We start from the raw sequence: 13129 nt of genomic DNA, 5'->3' as shown, positions 1-13129 counted from the left end.
GCGGCGGCGGGCTTAGAAACTATCCTTTTGACAGTCTACTGAACGTTGCTTAAAGGGAGGAGTTGGGGGTGAATCCCAAACTAAAATACGAGAAATACGTAGTAAAAACATCGGCATTTTCCCTGAGACAAGCTGTAAATTTTCGGAAGCGTCTGTATGGAAGGTTTATGAATTACTTAAGACACATGATCGCAGTATGTTCAGCAAACTGCGATCAGTTCCTGTGTTATGTGATATACGCACATATGCATTTAACGCCACATGTTAAATTAACGTTTATAGACATATTAACTGCAAGGTGACTCAGTGTACCGTAGGTGACTGCTGAACAAGGCGGGTTAAGTTAAGAGCAGCAGAGTTATGTAAACACAGTAATTGCTGTATTTTTCTCAATGTGGTGTGTGTGTGTGTGGTGGGAGAGAGTGGCCTTTTACTTGATATAAACCACATTTGCCTTAAATCCTAAGACCAGATATCACTACGTGGATCATAATGTCAACATAGACAACCACAGAGCATACCTGTGAAGGCCTGGAAAGCGCTGATGAGAGAGACTCGCAAACGTATCAGATAATAACCCGCGGAGTGGATGGGAGTGGAGGCGGTGCAAGCAAATGCTTCTCCAACACCTGTGCCAGTGTGCAGATAATTATATCTTGCAACGCTTCTGTCACTCTAGCAACAGCCCCGTGAGGTTAACTATTATTATACAATGCTAGCTTATGTCATGATACTTCAAAAGCCCTGTTAGTTAAACTCGCACACACACAAGCCAGTTCTCAGAAATACACATCAGTTGACATACACTGGTGGGGCCCAGCTCTAGAGGAAAAACCTTTGCCTCCCCGGCGGGGAATCGAACCCCGGTCTCCCGCGTGACAGGCGGGGATACTCACCACTATACTACCGAGGAATGAGGAAAGTAGAATAGTTAGGGATGCTGCTCCATCTGGGCATCGACAACGGCCCAGCCTCACACAGGTGTGTGATTACCTATACGTACAGTGTGTGTGTGTGTGGTGGGGGGGGGGGGGGGTGGAGTTCTACACTCATGGGGGCTCTTAGCTACTGACTATGAAGAGGCTTTTCCATAAGCCAGGGTTAACGCGTCGTGCCCACCGCGGGGAACTTTAACGGTGTATCATGTGAGTTACATGTCGAATGTTATGAATAAGCTTGAAAGAGATTGTGCTATGGACTGAATGCCAGCAGCCCACTGTGCATGTGAGGGAGGAAAAAAAATAAGACACTAACTTGGGCCAAGGAGGGATCCTTGACAGCTGTTGTAGTGCTGGATCACTACGTTGCCCTCACTAACACTAGTCGATACCCAGGTGGTAGTACTTTCCTACCTCCCTACCTGCCTACCACCTGTGGTAGATTTCAGTCCTTCAAAATGTGTTCAAAAGTGTATGATTACTTATAGGTCATAAAACACACACATAAACACACACGCACACTGTGTTTTGCTGGGCCGCCTTTGAAGCCCAGATGAAACAGCATCCCTAACTGTTCATTATGTCTTATTCCTCGGTAGTATAGTGGTGAGTATCCCCGCCTGTCACGCGGGAGACCGGGGTTCGATTCCCCGCCGGGGAGGCAAAGTTTTGCCACGAGATGGCATGCCCCACCACTGCAAAAACTCCCAACCTGTAATGCTCTCTGGGGGCGGAATACTTTCACATAAGTAAAAGTGACATAAGTATCTTATATTCAAATTAATACTTACTTTTCTGTTGCCTATTTAACCATGGGAACCATGATGGTCCTTCTGTTATCATACCAGAGATACAAACAAACAGGCAGACACATGAACAAACAGACCCTGACACACCTGTGTGTGTGTGTGTGTGTGTGTACGTGTGTGAATCCCTGACAGTCTTTGTCTATATGGTGGATGTGAAGGATGTGGTGGAGGTGCAGACTATCTCTCCACCGACGCAGTTCATCGGAGAAATGTCTTCATCCTTCTGACACCACTGAAGAACCTCTGAGCCTTACAGCTCCCCATGGCTAACTCACAGTCTGTTGTCAACAGGCACCCAGTGAACGATCCATTTTTTGAGCTTTTCTGGGAGAGGGCAGGACGTAGGAAGAACTGCCGGCCAGAACTCCAGGTCTTTTGAAGTCTTTTCTCATTGGTTTAGGATGATAACTGGGAAAGTATTGCTTGTTTTGGTATGGTGACATCTATCTTGAACCTGGTTCTCAGCTCTGAGGGGCTGTGACCCAGGAAAGGAAATGTTACATAAATGCTCTCACGCTCTTCACTTGTGGTCGAGTAGGCATTCCGTGTGTGCCGTTGCTCTTACCATTGACCCTCTGGGTGATCATCTCTGCCCATAGCCTCACTTACTGATTGATTCACTTGCACTGTACCACAAGGGGAATTTGTGTGTCCGTGTGGCGTCAAATCCTCCGCACCGTCGATCAGTTTGTAGACCCATTGGATGTTTCGATCTAGCTTTTGAAGATTCGTGGGCAGTGACCGAATTACCTCCAGTGTGTGTTGCGTGATCTGGTAGTCCAGGATTTTGTGTGATGATGACCTCACGCTTGTGAGACCCTGAGCTCTGGTGTCTCGGTCCCATTACCCCTTCGCCAGTAGCTGATCTTCGTCGTCACCATAGGTTGTGTCCATTCTTCAGCACACACTGGGCATGAGCCCTCGGGTTGGTAAAACAGTCAAGTTTGTTGACAGTCGAGGGACACAGTCCCGGGAATGTGTCGAGGCAAGTGAGCCGTTCAGCCCAACGATTCTTGCACAGACCTTTCATACATGTGGGAGATTCGGAACCCATCTTTTCCAGTAGCCTTTCCAGCATCCTCCGTCTCTCTGGGGAGAAGTCAAGGAACTGGAAAATTTCATGAAGGAGATCCGGCCATTTTTCGGCATAAGTTAGAACCATGTTTAAGTACATGGATAAGGAAATCTTGAGCAAACTGCTCACTTCGTGTACCTGGTTTAAGCTAAGATATGCTTCCCAGGTTTGGTCACTGGATCAAAGAAGCATAAAGAACTAATAGAGAAGGTTTAGAGGAGGACAACAAACATGATCTCCGAGTACTGAGTTACATGAACAGGCCAGAAATCTGTCCACCAAGGATGAGAGAAAAGCAAGGGTTGACTTGATCACAATACTTAGGACTTTGAACCTGTTTGATGACGTCAGCAGTGAACAGGTCTTCGAGAGTTGCACAGACAGAACAACCAGAAGCCATAACATGAAGTTGAGCAAGACACTTGTTAAAAGCCGATGTAAAGAATGACTGTGAAGGTAAGAATGTTGGGTGAATGGAATACATTAAGTGATGACACTGTCAGTGTTGACAGAATACATAAACAGGAAAAAGTTATATCTTGGTAGAGAACCTCGAATAAGTGAGGCCTCACGAGTGTAGAACACTCTCCCCGTGCAGGGCAATCGGTAATTAAACACACACATACACACCATACACACAGCATCTGACTCTCACTGGCGGGGCATGCCATCTCTTGAGTCAAAACTTTGCCTCCCCGGCGGGGAATCGAACCCCGGTCTCCCGCGTGACAGGCGGGGATACTCACCACTATACTACCGAGGAATGAATTGAGATGAACAGCTAGGGATGCTGCTTCATCCGGGAATCAACGGTGGCCCGACAACAGGCAAGACTGTGTGTGTGTGTGTGTGTGTGTGTGGTAAGCAGGAGGAAGACAGCCACCGCTGAGCATAAGGTGGCAGAGTGACGGTGGTGCAGCACGCACCAGCACTCCAGTGGCTGTCAATTTCCCCTCCTTATCCCAACTTGAATATTTTTTTTTTATTATTATTATTGCCTTACCTGCAGGTGGGTTGTTGGTGTTCAGTCCACAACACACTCTCTCACACGTAACATTTGACAATACTGCAGAACACACCATGTTAAGCTTAAATCTTAAATTTTCCTGAGGTGAGCAATACGCGCTAGCCCTGTGTGGAACTCTACCTCGCAGTGCTGGACAAATAGGTAATTACACACCTGTGTGTTGCTGGGCCGCTGTCAACGGCGAGACGAACGAGGATCCCTAATTGTGTTTCAATATTCAATCCTCGGTAGTATAGTGGTGAGTATCCCCGCCTGTCACGCGGGAGACCGGGGTTCGATTCCCCGCCGGGGAGGCAAGGTTTTCCCCCAAGAGATGGCATGCCCCACCAGTGTGAGAGTCAGCTGGTGTGTGTATTTGTGAGAATGGATGTGTGTGTGTGTGTGTGTGTGTTTAATTACCTAGTGTACGGTACGGTTCTACAGTCGTGAGGCTTCATCTTCTCAAGTTTCTGTACTATCATGGAACTTCTTAAACTTTTTCAAACTGTAAGCTTTTACAGTGTCATCATTAAGTTCATATAATACGTCCAATACTTTTGGTAAACAAGTTTACAAAATGGTGTCCCAGCTACGTCTCTTCGCTGTATATCAACTGACATATTTTTCTCTAGTGTCTCCCCTGATGATGTGATTATTACACGAAAGTGCACTTAGGAACTTACCGTGTTTCATTTTCCCCCGTGGATTCATAGAAATATACTCGATCACGCGCAGAATTGTGATCCTTTCCAATATATATATATATATATATATATATATATATATATATATATATATATATATATATATATATATGGGAGGTAAGTTTGAATGGAGAAAAACTGGAGGAAGTAAAGTGTTTTAGATATCTGGGAGTGGATCTGGCAGCGGATGGAACCATGGAAGCGGAAGTGGATCATAGGGTGGGGGAGGGGGCGAAAATCCTGGGAGCCTTGAAGAATGTGTGGAAGTCGAGAACATTATCTCGGAAAGCAAAAATGGGTATGTTTGAAGGAATAGAGGTTCCAACAATGTTGTATGGTTGCGAGGCATGGGCTATGGATAGAGTTGTTCGCAGGAGGATGGATGTGCTGGAAATGAGATGTTTGAGGACAATATGTGGTGTGAGGTGGTTTGATCGAGTAAGTAACGTAAGGGTAAGAGAGATGTGTGGAAATAAAAAGAGCGTGGTTGAGAGAGCAGAAGAGGGTGTTTTGAAATGGTTTGGGCACATGGAGAGAATGAGTGAGGAAAGATTGACCAAGAGGATATATGTGTCGGAGGTGGAGGGAACGAGGAGAAGTGGGAGACCAAATTGGAGGTGGAAAGATGGAGTGAAAAAGATTTTGTGTGATCGGGGCCTGAACATGCAGGAGGGTGAAAGGAGAGCAAGGAATAGAGTGAATTGGATCGATGTGGTATACCGGGGTTGACGGGCTGTCAGTGGATTGAATCAGGGCATGTGAAGCGTCTGGGGTAAACCATGGAAAGCTGTGTAGGTATGTATATTTGCGTGTGTGGACGTATGTATATACATGTGTATGGGGGGGGGGTTGGGCCATTTCTTTCGTCTGTTTCCTTGCGCTACCTCGCAAACGCGGGACACAGCAAAAAAAAAAAAAAATATATATATATATATATATATATATATATATATATATATATATATATATATATATATATATATATAAACTTTGCAAAGTTACCCGTAGAATATATGTATGTACTGTAGCGATCATAATAGAATGAAAGCATATTGATAATCATCAATAGATAAGATAACAAAATGTCTTGGTGAAACAAAGAAGGAGGCAGCACCGTCCACTCTTATCTCCATCACTAATGGCTTATCAGCATATCGGAGGCTCTACGTGGCTAGATATATTTTCACACTCTCTCTCTCTCTCTCTCTCTCTCTCTCTCTCTCTCTCTCTCTCTCTCTCTCTCTCTCTCTCTCTCTCTCTCTTCTCTCTCTCTCTCTCAAGGTATAAAGGTATGCGTTGACACACTCTGGTAAAAGGAAGGGGAAAAAAGGGGGAGACTTAGGAAGCGGACACTTAACAGAGAAGGATCAGAGTAAGGCAACACAAGACCCGCACCAGAATCAATAGAACTGAGATACAGGAGTTGTTTTAACCCCCTTAGTTTTAAACGAGTGAAGAGTTCTTGGAGAGATGCAAAGATAGGGGAGCCGTGGGTCGTAACGTGTGATTTAGCTAGACGCCTGTTGATAAACATGTCAGGAAGGACATTTAGAGAATAAGTATTGGATGAATGGAATAGATTTTAGTGATACTATCGCCAATAGGACAGTATATATAAGGTTAAAGTTGACTGAACAGTAGAGGAACTTAAAGAGATGGGGCCCATGTGCGTAGCACTCTCTCCTCCGTACCGTGCAGTGGGTAGGTACTTACACAAACGTTCATTCTCACGTTTTTACTCTCCCTCTGACTTACACTGGTGGGGTCCATATCTTGAGGTAAAAGCCTTACCTCCCCGGCGGGGAATCGAACCCCGGTCTCCCGCGTGACAGGCGGGGATACTCACCACTATACTACCGAGGAATGAATTGTGTGAGAGAATTAGGGATGCTGGTTCATCCGGGCATCGACGGAGGCCCAGCAACACACAGGTGTGTGATTACCTACACTCAACCCAGGTGTTCATCCTCTCCTCGGGGTTGGTCGATAACTTGGGCTGGGGTATATATATATATATATATATATATATATATATATATATATATATATATATATATATATATATATAAGATTAATTTGAAACGGGAGGGGAGGATTTCCAGCTCCCGCTCCCTCCTCTTTTAGTCGCCTTCTACGACACGCAGGGAATACGTGGAAAGTATTCTTTTTCCCCTATCTCCAGGATTTGGTTCTAGCATCGCTACCTGACATAGTTGCGTCGAAAGCGGTCCGACTTATCAACTCTCTTAGGCTAACTTCCAGACTTGACCCCCTTGCCCTACTCCGCAGTGTTGGTTCACTTTCCTTCTTCTATAGGTATTACTTTGGTTTTTGCTCCCGAGGGCTGGCTGCTTGTGTGCCTCCACCACGAGCTAGACCACGTCATGTTATGCAAGTTGCTGTGTCACATAAGTATTGTTATGGCCTCTGGCATCTCAAGGGTGGGCCGTTTTGATAAGTGTTTCTTTTCCTACGCTTCAAAGTTTGGAACTCTCAACCCTCTCATGTCTTTCCTCATAAGTATGACCTGGCACTTTTTAAAACAGTTTTTCACTTCCTCCAAAGTTCGTAGATACTTTCCCTTGTCTCTTCTTTTTCCCTTTCATAATTCTCTCTGTACTTCGCTAAAGGCACGGCCGTGATGTGGACTCCTGTCCGCGACTGGAGTTCAATGATAGAATTGTATATGTGAACAGTATAGAAAAGTTTAAAAAGTTGTATGATAGTACAGACTTTTGTAAAGATGAGACCCCACCAGTGTGGAACTCCCTCCCCGCACCCATACACACACACACACACACACTATCTCAAATAAACACCAGGTGACTCACACTGGCGGGGCCCATCTCTTGAGGTAAAAGCCTTACCTCCCCGGCGGGGAATCGAACCCCGGTCTCCCGCGTGACAGGCGGGGATACTCACCACTATACTACCGAGGAATGAGTTGAATGAGAGAGTTAGGGATGCTGGTTCATCCGGGAATCGACGAAGGCCCAGCATCACACAGGTGTGTGATTACCTCCACTCAGCCTAGGTGTTCATCCTCCCCTCTGGGTTGGTCGATAACTTGGGCTGGGATAGCCTTGCTACCTGACAGAGTTGCGTCGAAAGCGGTCCGACTTATCAACTCTCTCAGGCTAACTACCAGACTTGACCCCCTTGCCCTACTCCGCAATGTTGGTTCACTTTCCTTCTTCTATAGGTATTACTTTGGTTTTTGCTCGAGGGCTGGCTGCGTGTGTGCCTCCACCACTAGCTAGACCACGTCATATTATGGAAGCTGCTGCGTCACCAAAGTATTGTTTTGGCCTCTGGCATCTCAAGGGTGGGCCGTTTTGATAAGTGTATCTTTTCGTACGCTTCAAAGTTTGGAACTCTCAACCCTCTCATGTCTTTCCTCATAAGTATGACCTGGCACTTTTTAAAACAGTTTCTCACTTTTTCCAAAGTTCGTAGATACTTTCCCTTGTCTCTTCTTTTTCCCTTTCATAATTCTCTCTGTACTTCGCTAAAGGCACGGTCGTGATGTGGACTTCTGTCCGCGACTGGAGGTAAATGATGATATTGTATATGTTAACAGTATAGAAAAGTTTAAAAAGTTGTATGATAGTACAGAAACTTGTAAAGATGAGGCCCCACCAGTGAAGAACTCCCTCCCCGTACCCACACACACACACACACACACACACACACTCACTCAACTACATACCAGCTGACCCACACGAATGGGGCCCATCTATCTTTTGAGGCAAAATCTTGCCTCCCCGGCGGGGAATCGAACCCCGGTCTCCCGCGTGACAGGCGGGGATACTCACCACTATACTACCGAGGAATGAGTTGGGATGAACAGCTAGGGATGCTGCTCCATCTGGGAAGCAACGGTGGCCCAGCAACAAGCAGGTGTGTGTGTGTGTGTGTGTGTGTGTGTGTGTGTGTGTGTGTGTGTGTGTGTGTGTAATGTAATCATTCACTTCGGACAGAGTTTTAAGGACTGGAATCTATAACAAGCAGTGGGTAGGACTAGGGCAGCGGATAACTAGGGAGGCACTACCGCTGGATAGCTTGAGTGGCTTAGTGAAGGCGGAGGAGTGAACCAGCACTTTAGTGGCTGTCATTTTCCCTTCCCTGTCCCAGGTTGACGTCTTCCATTTTTTTTTTGCTCTACTTAATCATAGGTTACTGGTATTCACTCCACAAGACACCACACACACACACACACACACACACACACACACACACACACACACACACACACACACACACATACACACACACTCTTGCTTGTTGCTGGGACACCGTTGCTTTCCAGATGAAGCAGCATCCCTAGCTGTTCATCTCGACTCATTCCTCGGTAGTATAGTGGTGAGTATCCCCGCCTGTCACGCGGGAGACCGGGGTTCGATTCCCCGCCGGGGAGGCAATCTTTTGACCCAAGAGATGGCATGCCCCGCCAGTGTGTCAGATGCGGTGTGTATGGTGTGTTTGTGTGTGTTTAATTACCGATTGCCCTGCACGGGGAGGGTGTTCTACACTCGTGGGGCCTCACCTATTCGAGGTTCACTACCAGGATATAACTTTTTCCTGTTTATGTATTCTGTCAACATTGACAGTGTCATCACTTAATGTATTCCATTCACCCAACATTCTTACCTTCACTGTCATTCTTTACATCCGCTTTTAACAAGTGTCTTGCTCAACTTCATGTTATGGCCTCTGGTTGTTCTGTCTGTGCAACTCTCGAAGAACCTGTTCACTGCTGACGTCATCAAACAGGTTTAAAGACCTGAGTATTGTGAACAAATCAACCCTTGCTTTTCTCTCATCCTTGGTGGACAAATTTCTGGCCTGCTAATGTAACTCGGATCTATTTATTTTTGAGACTGTCTTTGTTGCTCTTCTCTGGACCTTTTCTGTTGTTATTTCACCAGTAAACAGCTGACTCACTTCCCAGGCCCCTCTCATCCCCCACAGACTGTATACTTGCCCCTCTCTCTTAAGACTCTTGCATTGACCTCCCTCACCATCCAAAGTAATAATTTGACCTCTACTTTCCTGGACGCAGTCCGTCCCCTCAGTGCATTATAGGAAGGGAGATTCTGCTGCGATGAGGCCCATCCCTTGAGGCAAAAGTTTGCCTCCCCGGCGGGGAATCGAACCCCGGTCTCCCGCGTGACAGGCGGGGATACTCACCACTATACTACCGAGGAATGAGGCGGTGATAATAGTTGGGGATGCTGGTTCGTCTGGGCATTGACTGCGGGCCCAGCGGCAACACGCAGGTGTGTGATTGCCTATTTGCACGGTGTGGGAGGAGAGTTCCAAGCTCGCTTTTGCCACACTATACTACAGTTATATCCTCCCTTTCCGGCAGGGCTAGCGCGTAGCACCCACCGCATGAGTTACATGGTATCAAGCGTTTGTGCGGAGTATACGAACAACCCACGTGTATGTAAGGCAGAGAGGGAGAGAGAGAGAGGGGGCAGAAACCTGGGCCAGGGAGAGGAACTTGACAGCCACTGCAGTGGTGGGTGGCCGTGCACGCCATCACGAGCCCTCCCAATACCCGGGCGGTAGTGCTTTCGTGGTTGGTGGCCACACACACACACACACACACACACACACACACACACACACACTTGCTTGTTGCTGGGCCACCGTTGATTCCCCCGATGAAGCAGCATCCCTAGCTGTTCATCTCGACTCATTCCTCGGTAGTATAGTGGTGAGTATCCCCGCCTGTCACGCGGGAGACCGGGGTTCGATTCCCCGCCGGGGAGGCCGTGGCTTTTACCTCAAGAGATGGCATGTCTCACCACTGCAAAAAACTCCCTACTTATCTTGTAGTGCACTTGAAGGGATGGAATACCCTCAGAAAAGTAAAGGTGACATAGATATTTTGTATTACAATTAAGACTTACTTCTCATTTGCATATCTAAGCGTGGGAACTACAATGTCTCCTCGACTGATGGTGTCAAAAAGTATTCTCTTGTGTAATACCTTACCAGGAATACAGACAGAGAGACAGGTAGGTAGGTAGGTAGGGAGACAGTCAGATAGACAGACAGGTTGGTAGGGAGACAGTCAGACAGACAGGTAGGTTGACAGGTAGGTAGGGAGACAGTCAGATAGACAGACAGGCTGGTAGGGAAAGAGTCAGATGGACAGGCAGGTAGACAGGCTGGTAGGGAGACAGTCAGACAGACAGGTAGGTAGGGAGGGAGACAGACAGAGGTTGGTAGGGAGGCAGTCAGACAGACAGGTAGGTTGACAGGTAGGTAGGGAGACAGTCAGATAGACAGACAGGCTGGTAGGGAAAGAGTCAGATGGACAGGCAGGTAGACAGGCTGGTAGGGAGACAGTCAGACAGACAGGCAGGTAGGTAGGGAGACAGTCAGACTGAGAGAGAGATCCACACCGCTTAACCCCCCCTGTCCACGCACACACACACACACACATACACTCACACACACACACACACACACACACACACACACACACACACACACACACACACACACACTCACACACACACACACACACACACACACACACACACACACACATACACTCACACACACACACACACACACACACACACACACACACACACACACACACACACACACACACACACTCACAAATCCGAACATAAACACATAGACCAGCCAAACATAAACACACGCCATACACAGATCTCTATATACGCTTGAACGCACAAACGTATTATACATGCGTAGATCTTTGCGTAAGTATCCCCACCACCTTTACTCCTACCACTGAGGGATTATTATTATCATTGTTATTATTATTATTATTATTATCATTATTATTATTATTATTATTATTATTATTATTATTATTATTATTTTCTTTCAAGCGGAATAGTACTGTTGTGTGTCTGGTCCAAAAATGGCCTTTGGCTTTACCCATGTTATTAAGTTCCTAATTGTTTAAAACAGTCTCAGAGAACTTATACAGTATCTCCTTTATTATAAACACATTATCACTGTAGGTGGGTGGGTCTCTTGTCTTTGGAGAGGGTGTGTTCGACATTTTCCATCTTGTGCGAGACCAAGTCGTTGGCAGATATTTTAAAAGCTAGCCTAGCTGGAACTTGCCCACCTTTTTCATCTCAAATAGCGATTCTCCTCTGACTTTTGTGGTACTCTTGGAATCACGGTGTTGCTGAGCCATTTGCGCCAGTTGAGCATTTATTTGATGGTGCTGATTCAGTGGCATGTCGATCCTGGTGGTCATCATCCTGTGTCAATTAGACAAGTTTTTCTTTCTCCCGCTGGACATGGCTACGCTACGCTCCGTTCACGCTGTCCTCCGCGTCGTCTACATTCGTGTTGTCCCGCGTTGGTGTGTGTGCTCTTGCGGCAAGGTTTGTTTACCTGCAGCTTCAGTCGTCATTACCATCATCATCATCATCATCATCGCCTCTGTCTTCCTGACGTACGATTGCCCGCTGCTTTTGAGCGATGGTGAAACATAAGTCTCCGTTCGCTGGGAGTCATCTGCTCGGCGCGTTCTTGAGCGTTGCAGCGGCAGTCAGTCGACCGCGTGCGTCCTTATCCTCCCCCTCGTCTGTCGTCTGGGTAGTAAGTCTGTCCTGCGTATCTTGAGACGTTTGTGACGATCTCTCTCTCTCTCTCTCTCTCTCTCTCTCTCTCTCTCTCTCTCTGTAGCTGTTCGTCTCACACGCATATCTTGAGACTTTCGATCGAGTCTCGTGTCTTATTGAAAGACGACGTATATATATATATATATATATATATATATATATATATATATATATATATATATATATATATATAAATTTTTTTTTTGTTTTTTCTTTTTTCTTTTTTTTCATACTATTTGCCATTTCCCGCGTTAACGAGGTAGCGTTAAGAACAGAGGACTGAGCCTTTGAGGGAAATCCTCACTTGGCCCCCTTCTCTATTCCCTCTTTCGGAAAATTAAAAACAAACTACATCAGAATATTTGGACAGATAAGACTATCTCCTGACAATCGTATATTAGGCCAGAATTAACATATACTCCGTACCTTTGCTCATCGTAAATCGAGGCAGAGAAAGATCTCACAGAGAAAGTCTAGAGGAGGTCAGCAAAGATGGGGACAGAATCAAGGAAGCTTAGTTCGAATGAAAGGTGTAGAGGCCATAGATGTGTCCATTATGGATGAGAGAAGAGTATGGACTGACTTGTTCACGTCTTAGAGATTTTTAAACCAGTTTCCTGTTCTCATCAGTCAACAGTCCCTCATGAGTTGTAAAGAGAGAGAAGTATAGAGCAACCTGAGACCATGATTCGAAGCTAAGAGGAAAGTTGACCATGAATATGTTGAATACAAACGAATGAAATGAAAGAAGTGATGACATTGTAAATGCTGATAATACACGAAAGTTTGAAAATGGATGGTTGTAAGGTAATTTCAAGAGATGGCGCCCCAAGAATGTAGAACTCCCTCTCCCGTACCGTAACAATGTGTACTATGAAGTACGCTTTTATTTTCACAAGAACACATTACCTTGGTAGTGGTGGTGAGGTCGGGTCCATCCATCTCTTGAGGTAAAACTTTACCTCCCCG

General features: G+C 46.1%; 1 long non-coding RNA gene and 11 other non-coding genes across 12 annotated transcripts in view; 5 read left to right on the top strand and 7 right to left on the bottom strand.

Moving 5' to 3' along the window:
* Positions 1–13129, top strand: part of LOC139763803 (uncharacterized) — a 38258-nt gene that overhangs the window by 2265 nt on the left and 22864 nt on the right. The gene's annotated exons all lie outside the window — the stretch shown is intronic.
* TRNAD-GUC (transfer RNA aspartic acid (anticodon GUC)) lies at positions 842–913 on the bottom strand. Its single transcript has one exon. It is a non-coding gene; the product is annotated as a tRNA-Asp (tRNA).
* TRNAD-GUC (transfer RNA aspartic acid (anticodon GUC)) lies at positions 1528–1599 on the top strand. The gene has a single exon. It is a non-coding gene; the product is annotated as a tRNA-Asp (tRNA).
* On the bottom strand, positions 3514–3585 carry TRNAD-GUC (transfer RNA aspartic acid (anticodon GUC)). The gene has a single exon. It is a non-coding gene; the product is annotated as a tRNA-Asp (tRNA).
* Positions 4071–4142, top strand: TRNAD-GUC (transfer RNA aspartic acid (anticodon GUC)). The gene has a single exon. It is a non-coding gene; the product is annotated as a tRNA-Asp (tRNA).
* Positions 6324–6395, bottom strand: TRNAD-GUC (transfer RNA aspartic acid (anticodon GUC)). Its single transcript has one exon. It is a non-coding gene; the product is annotated as a tRNA-Asp (tRNA).
* Positions 7400–7471, bottom strand: TRNAD-GUC (transfer RNA aspartic acid (anticodon GUC)). Its single transcript has one exon. It is a non-coding gene; the product is annotated as a tRNA-Asp (tRNA).
* On the bottom strand, positions 8293–8364 carry TRNAD-GUC (transfer RNA aspartic acid (anticodon GUC)). The gene has a single exon. It is a non-coding gene; the product is annotated as a tRNA-Asp (tRNA).
* Positions 8878–8949, top strand: TRNAD-GUC (transfer RNA aspartic acid (anticodon GUC)). The gene has a single exon. It is a non-coding gene; the product is annotated as a tRNA-Asp (tRNA).
* On the bottom strand, positions 9668–9739 carry TRNAD-GUC (transfer RNA aspartic acid (anticodon GUC)). Its single transcript has one exon. It is a non-coding gene; the product is annotated as a tRNA-Asp (tRNA).
* TRNAD-GUC (transfer RNA aspartic acid (anticodon GUC)) lies at positions 10238–10309 on the top strand. Its single transcript has one exon. It is a non-coding gene; the product is annotated as a tRNA-Asp (tRNA).
* Positions 13123–13129, bottom strand: part of TRNAD-GUC (transfer RNA aspartic acid (anticodon GUC)) — a 72-nt gene continuing 65 nt past the window's right edge. Inside the window, exon 1 of the tRNA in view lies at positions 13123–13129. This exon is cut by the window's right edge and continues 65 nt beyond it. This is a non-coding gene — a tRNA (tRNA-Asp).

This window comes from Panulirus ornatus, chromosome 48 (genome assembly GCF_036320965.1).
Source record: "Panulirus ornatus isolate Po-2019 chromosome 48, ASM3632096v1, whole genome shotgun sequence".
In the NCBI taxonomy this organism is placed as follows: domain Eukaryota; kingdom Metazoa; phylum Arthropoda; class Malacostraca; order Decapoda; family Palinuridae; genus Panulirus; species Panulirus ornatus.
This window is presented reverse-complemented; position numbering and strand designations above follow the sequence as displayed.